The sequence below is a fragment of the Bidens hawaiensis genome, unplaced genomic scaffold (genome assembly GCF_021521415.1).
Source record: "Bidens hawaiensis isolate Kalapana, Puna unplaced genomic scaffold, B.hawaiensis_p1.1 tig00021996_1, whole genome shotgun sequence".
Lineage (NCBI taxonomy): Eukaryota > Viridiplantae > Streptophyta > Magnoliopsida > Asterales > Asteraceae > Bidens > Bidens hawaiensis.
The window spans coordinates 214,571-221,774 of NW_027493405.1; positions in this window are offsets into that span (position 1 = coordinate 214,571).

Genomic DNA, 7,204 nt, shown 5'->3' on the forward strand with positions numbered 1-7,204 from the left:
TGGAAGAAGAAGAAGTTTATTATTATTATATTATATATTATTATTATATTACTATTGTGTATATATGTATATGTATATGTATGTGTTGTGTGTGTGATATATATATATATATGTGCATATGTGTTGTGTGTGTGTATATATATGTATATGCAAATTGAATCCTAGAAATAACCCGAACCAATCGAACCACCCATTCTCTCCTTTCGGTCAACACCATGGTTCGCAAAACCAACCGAACGTGAACTTACAATGGAACCCGATGAACCTAAACCAACCGAGCTATCCGTTTCAATTTCCCGACCCGAACCTAAACATGTACACCAACCGAGCTATATGTTTTTTTTATATTTTTAGTTATGTATTTTTTTTAGTTATGAACTTTTTTTGTATTTCTTTTTAATTTTAATGCATTTTTATTTAATTATTTGAATAAATTGGTTTTTATTTAATTAGTTTAATTATAAAAAGAAAATAATAAAAAAAGACATTGTGGGCCTAACTTGTAGCCCCTACACCATTACATCTTAAAAACAAATTTCCACTCTATGTTGATTGGGCGCCACGTGTCACAATTCGCCCTCAATTGTAGCCCCTCCACTACACATGGTCTTATGACAATTAATTTGCGATTTCGTCCATTATGATAGGTTGTATTTTAGACACTTGAAAAAATAGTAAATAATTTCAAGGTCAATCATTGAACTTGACATTTATAAGTACATAGCGTTTCTTTAGTCCTTATCAAAATATCTAGTAGTAAAAGAAAATGAAAATTATGATATTTGACCTTGAAGAGGTAGGTCCCAGCAGAGCCCAGTTGGACCCGCAAGACTCACCTCAAACAGGGACGTCTGCGCAGAAACCAACTGGATCCGCAGGACCAACCATGCTCAGAGACGTGACGTCCTTACGCGCAGTACGCAAGCTGGTCCCGCAGGAAACGCCTCCCAATGGTGAAGGACTCCGCCTGTTCCCGCAGCCTCGGATACAAGCCATTAGGGAAGGCCACCCGCGCAGCAAGGCTACACGCACAAGGCACTTAGCTCTCAATCGTTCAGTGTCACCTGAAGGAATGAGCGAAGCCGGGAACAATCCCGCACAAGGGCGGGAGGGGGAATACTCCCGCCCAAATAAGCCAGTCCGTATGATACGGGAAGATCTTCTGTACTGTACCTGACGAGGTATGGGAAAAAGATCTGACTAAAGATACGACAGCTTATGGACAACAGTATGGCGAGCAGCATGCTCCTACACTGTATGTCACTATTAGCCGCTGCCTACTCACCAACTACTGCCATACCACGTGCGTAGCCGGCAGTTGGTGGAAAAGGAATAGTATACAGCAGGTCTGGTCACTATCAGCCGCTACCTACCCACCAACTACCAGCAGGGCACGTGCATAGGCTACTGTTGGTGGAACAGGAACACTGTTGCAGCCGGCCATACCTCCTTGGAAACCTACCTTCGGCTATAAATACCACAAATGGTATGATCATCATATCTTATCTATTATCATCATATTATACCTGATATCTGCTCTAGCAATCTCTTAATATACTTTTATATTTAAAGAGCAATCTAGTCTGATTCTCACGCCGGAGGGTGGTCACAAGGAGGAACCCCCCCCCCCCCCCCCCTTCTCAGTGACGAGCTCACGGTGTCTGTTTTGCAGGTTATCAGAAGAACCATCTTCCAAGGGTCTAACCCCTCGTGGGAAACAGCTATCCAACCCCCAGGTTACCAGTAATCTGTCCGGGGTCCGGTTAGTGTTTCTTCAGACCTTCAAAATCAAAATTGAATAAACATTAATGCGATTTTGCAGGCATTTGCTGAGTGGATAATAATATACTGATATACAATAATACACCATTTGTAGACAGATGTAGTGGACTTTAATAGTGGATTGGATCATGCATGGATGTCGGCACTTACTGTGCTTTGTTTTCCAGACATTGCAAGTACTATTTTAGCCTTTTACTTTTGTTATTTAAGAACCTAGTTATTAAAAAAAAGAAAAAAAGAGATGAGATTCTCAATTTGACCAAAGTGTTTCTAATATGTTCAACCTAAAACTCATGTTTGTACTACCAGGCGGTATTTGTTGGGAGACGACGCGTTATTTTCTTGTGAGGTCTGACAGGATTTGTTGTGAGATAACATTGGTATTTATTTTGAGGCGGTCGTATTATCAGTGAGATTCAACAGTTTTTATTGTAAGCTAGCATTATGATTGACGAGTTGACTCGTTAATTTCTTGGTTTTGATACTTTTGTATGCTTTTTTTTTATATTAAAGTTTCAAAAAAACAAGTTAGCAACTAATTAAATGGCTTGAATGATCTCCTTCTCATTGATAATATGTATGCATAGATACAAGATTGACAACTAATCACCATATTCTATAGGATATAATCTTTAGACAAAGGGGTGTGGGGGCTTCAGTGGGGGCTCCAGCAGAGCCAAGAACCAATAATATTATGACGTGTGGCAGAGAGAGAAACTTGATAAGGGGGGTGTTGGAGCCCCTGGCCCCTGGTGTGGAGGGGCTCCAGCTGTGACATCTGCCCGATCCGACCCGACCCAGGTACCCGTTTCTCTGACCCGATCTCTTTCTTTTATGATTTAATATTTATTTATACTTATATTTTACTTTTAATAATAATAATATACTTTTCCTTCCCGCCTCTTTCTCTCTCTTTCTTTCCGCCGTTCCGTCCCTCTCTTTTTCTCTCTTTCCGCCTTGTTTCCCTCCTTTTTCTTCTAACTCTTTGCTTGTCCTTTGTTCCTTCCCGCCTAAGGTTGTCTGCGCAGCTCCACGCGCCAGACCCCTTACAAGGAATCCTGCGTGAAGACCACCTGTTACAGCGATACGCGAGACGAACTCTTCTCGCAGCGCGCTAAGGATTTGTAATTCTTCTCGTAGCGCGCTAAGAACGGTAGTTCTTCCCGCGACGCGCTAAGGATTTGTAGTTCTTCTCGCAGCGCGCTAAGAATCGTAGTTCATCCCTCGACGCGCGAAGAATTATAGTTCTTCCCGCGGCGCGCTAGGAATTTTAGTTCCTCCCGCGGCGCGCTAAGAAATGTGATTCTTCCCGCGGCGCGCTAAGAAATGTAGTTCTTTCCGCGACGCGTTAAGGTTGTTTCTGTGTCTGCCTTCGCGCTCGCGCACTTTTGCCTTCGCGCTCTCTTGACCTTTTGTGTCAGCCTTCTCGCGCTAAACCCTTTGAGTTTTCTTCTGTTTAATCTAGCCGTTGCTTTTGAGTTGTCTTATCTTTTGAGCTGTTGACCTAATCTGCTTTATGTCTGAAAAGTTACTTTCAGCGCAGCATGCGCACCAACCCCATTGGTTGGTAGAAAAAGTGACTGACATAATCTTTTGAGATATGCCTTTGCCATGCTTGACCAGTACCTTTATCTGAACTGCCCATGCCTTTTTACTGTTCGCTGACAGCTTTATCTTGCCCCCTGCAGCTGCCATATCTTTTGATATCTTTTGTTATCTTTTGTTTTGTCTTCAACTGTTTGTCTTGGAACCTTTTCCCCTTTTTCTGGATTTATGTTTCCTAGGGTTTTCCTATAAATAATAGTATTATTTTCTTAACACTACACACACTACACTTATTATCTCTTCCTCCCTTTTTGCTCTCTGCCGTTGTCCTCCTGCCGCCTCCCTCTCTGCCTCCGTCTTCCTCCTTGTTCTTCCTGCTTTTCCGGTAATATATATATTATATATATAATAGTTTACTTATTAATTATGCTAACTTATAATCAAGACTTAAAACAGATCGTTAAAACAATAATCTTTAATTATAGGTTAACTTGTGCTTGTTTAAAGTTGGTTCTTGCTTTATCTTACACCGCATCATTTATCAAGTGAGTAATCTCGTACCTAATCCCTTTTTGCTTTTAATGTTTTGGGATGTTCATGTGTTCATACAAACTTAGAGTCTTAAACTTGTTTATGAACTTTAGTCGCGCAGTATCCCATGTGTTGAGGACGTTTACTTGGCTGTTTATTTGTATGTGTGTATCATTAACCGCTTTGTTCGGCCTATTCCGAAGTTTTCATGGATCCATTAGATGAACACGGGAGAGCTATCGTTTACGGTTTTCTTGTTTTACACTTGCACAGATGTTTTCTCGTTTTTGTGCTCAATTGGGAGCACGGATTGAACTATGAACTATGAGCTATGATCTATCTAGGCTTGATCACAATCTGATTGCACCCTTGTTAAACACCAGACATACACGTGTTGCGCGCAGTTTTATTGTTATCTATGTATTGTATTAAACTTGATTTCTCACCAACACGCAAGTGTTTGACGTTTATTTTAACACATGTTCAGGTTTGCAGTAGCTGTTTTGGAGCTTGTGGACACATAGGACGTTTTTACTTTTGGACCTAGATTAAAATGTATCAAGACAAGTTATTGCTGTTCGAATATTTTGATTTATAATATATTGATTTATGTTGGTTTATTTATATCTTATGTATACGTTGCGCATGCGTGAATGAATATATTTATTAAATATTGACACCCAATAGTGTCACGAGTAATGAAACAATATGTGGCGCCCCGATGTATAATCCGCCTTTGGTCGGGGTGTTACAGATTGGTATCAGAGCCAGGTTGACTTTAGGATAGGTGGTTAGACGTAACGGCCTAGAATACCTAAGAGTCCCTTCTCGCGCATGAGAGAAATCTCATGTTTGCGCGCTTATTGTTAATTACTCGTTATTTATGAATATGCTCGCGCTTGCGCAGTATATGATTTTATGATTTACTTCGCGATATTTCGACTTTTGCTGAATTTCGATTTTTATTGATTTTTCTTGCATATTCGTTTGTTGGGTTTGAAAATCCGAAAAGTCATGGTGATACATGAATAGTTGATTTTCAATTTCCATTTACGATTATGTTCTGAGGTTGGAGACTTGAAAAGTCATGGTGATACATGAATTGTCAACCTCCAATACTCATTTTCTTGTATATTTTATATTGAAGATTGGAAAGTCATGGTGATACATGAATCGTCAATCTCCAATACTCGTTTACTCGTATATTTTAAATTGGGAATTCGGAAAGTCATGGTGATACATGAATTGTCGATTCTTGATTCGAATTTGTTACCCTTATTAAGTCTGCATTTAGGGTCATTTATTTTACTTTAACTTTTAATAGTAACTGACTCCGCAAAACCAAGCTTTATAAGATTAAACCTTGTGTTAAAACCAAGATATTAACTAAAATTAAAATTTTTATAGAATGCCTCCGCTATCTCGCCGATTTCAGAGAAGAGAAGCCTCGCGCATGCGTAGACAGCAACATTCCCAGGAAATGGCCTCCGCAATAGCCCAAGCCTTGAGCCAAAACAATACCTCCAGTTACAACATTAAGTCCTTTAACGCGGGTAACCCTCCAAAGTTCACAGGTCTTGAAGGAGCCACCGTGATGCTCCAGTGGCTTGAGAAGATAGAAAACACTTTCCTCCACACCCAATGCCCCTCAGACAGACGAACCCTGTATGCTTCCAGTGTCCTGGAATCCAGAGCGCTTACATGGTGGAATGGAGTAGCTCATGCGCGTGGCGCAGAGGCTGCTTCTAGCATGACATGGGAGGAATTCAAGGAAATTCTTACGCGAGAATTCTGCCCTCCCAACGAAGTTAAGCGCCTGGAGGAGGAATTTTGGAACTTGAAGCAATACAGCGGTGAAGCGCGCGAGTACGCGACGCGCTTCCACGAACTAAGCTTACTGGTCCCTCACCTTGTTACCCCTTCCCGCCGAGCAATCGAGAAATTCCTTGGGGGTCTCCCCATGGAAATTCAAGATTCTGTATGGGCCAGAAACCCAGTAACCCTCTCTGACGCCATCGAGTTGGCCGCTGTGCTCAGCGACAACCATGTCAGAGCAGGAACCCTGTTCCTGCGGGGATCTGAGAAGACTAAACCCACCAAGACTGCCCCTGAACCAACAGAAACCAAACCTGAACCCTCAAACCGTAACAACCTCAAGCGCAGGCGCAAGGCCTATGCGCTTACCAACCCGCCCATTGCCCAGCAACCAATTTATCAACCTCCCGTTTACACGCCTAACCCTCTATCAGCCTACCCAACTCCCCCTACAGTCCACAACTATGCCTTAACCAATCCCGCACTCCCTGCCCCGCCACCTAAGAAACCTTACACAGGAAATCAACCCTTTTGCCCAACCTGTAGACTCCACCACCCACCTCAAGTCCCATGTCGACAATGTAACCGATGTGGCCGCGTTGGTCACTCAGCCGAATACTGTAGAGTCCCTCCCGCCAACCCAATTGCGTCAACACCACCAGTCTACCCGCAGAATCCACAACCAACCTACCAAAACCCACGACCCAGGTCGTGCTATAACTGCGGTGATCCCAGTCATTTCCGGAACGCGTGCCCGAGACTACAAGTGCAAATCACACAAGCGAATCCGGTGAACCAGATTTCGAACCAAGTGACGCGCGGACGAGCTTTTAACATAACCGCGCACCAAGCGCAAGCGAATAATGACGTAGTTAATGGTACATTTTTGCTTAACGGATTTTATGCTTCTATACTTTTTGATACTGGCGCCGATCGAAGTTTTATCTCTCGCGCGTTTGAGCAGAAGCTTGCGCGACCGCGCAACGATTTAAAAGAAGATTTTTCAGTTGAATTGGCTAATGGTGAAACTGTTTTAATTAACTCGGTGATAAAAGATTGCACGCTTAACCTTAACGAAAACGATTTTCTGATTGACCTCATCCCCATGCCTCTTGGAAGCTTTGATGTTATCATTGGTATGGACTGGCTCTCGAAGAATCGCGCCGAAGTTATTTGCGCCAAGAAGTTAATTCGCATACCTCGAGAGAATGGTGATCTTCACATCTACGGCGAAAAACCCTCCAGTGGTCTTAAGCTTATGTCTTGCGCCGAAGCCCAAAGACTCATGCGGAAGAAGTGTATTGCATTTCTAGCCCATGTGGTTAAACCTGCTGAAGAGAAGAAGCTTCGCGATATCCCTGTTGTGCGTGATTTCCCTGAAGTTTTTCCTGATGATCTTCCTGGTATCCCTCCCGCTCGTGAAGTCGAGTTCCGTATTGATCTTGTCCCTGGTGCTTCCCCCGTAGCTAAATCTCCTTACCGTCTTGCGCCCGCTGAGATGCAAGAATTGGCAAGCCAACTTCAAGAGTTG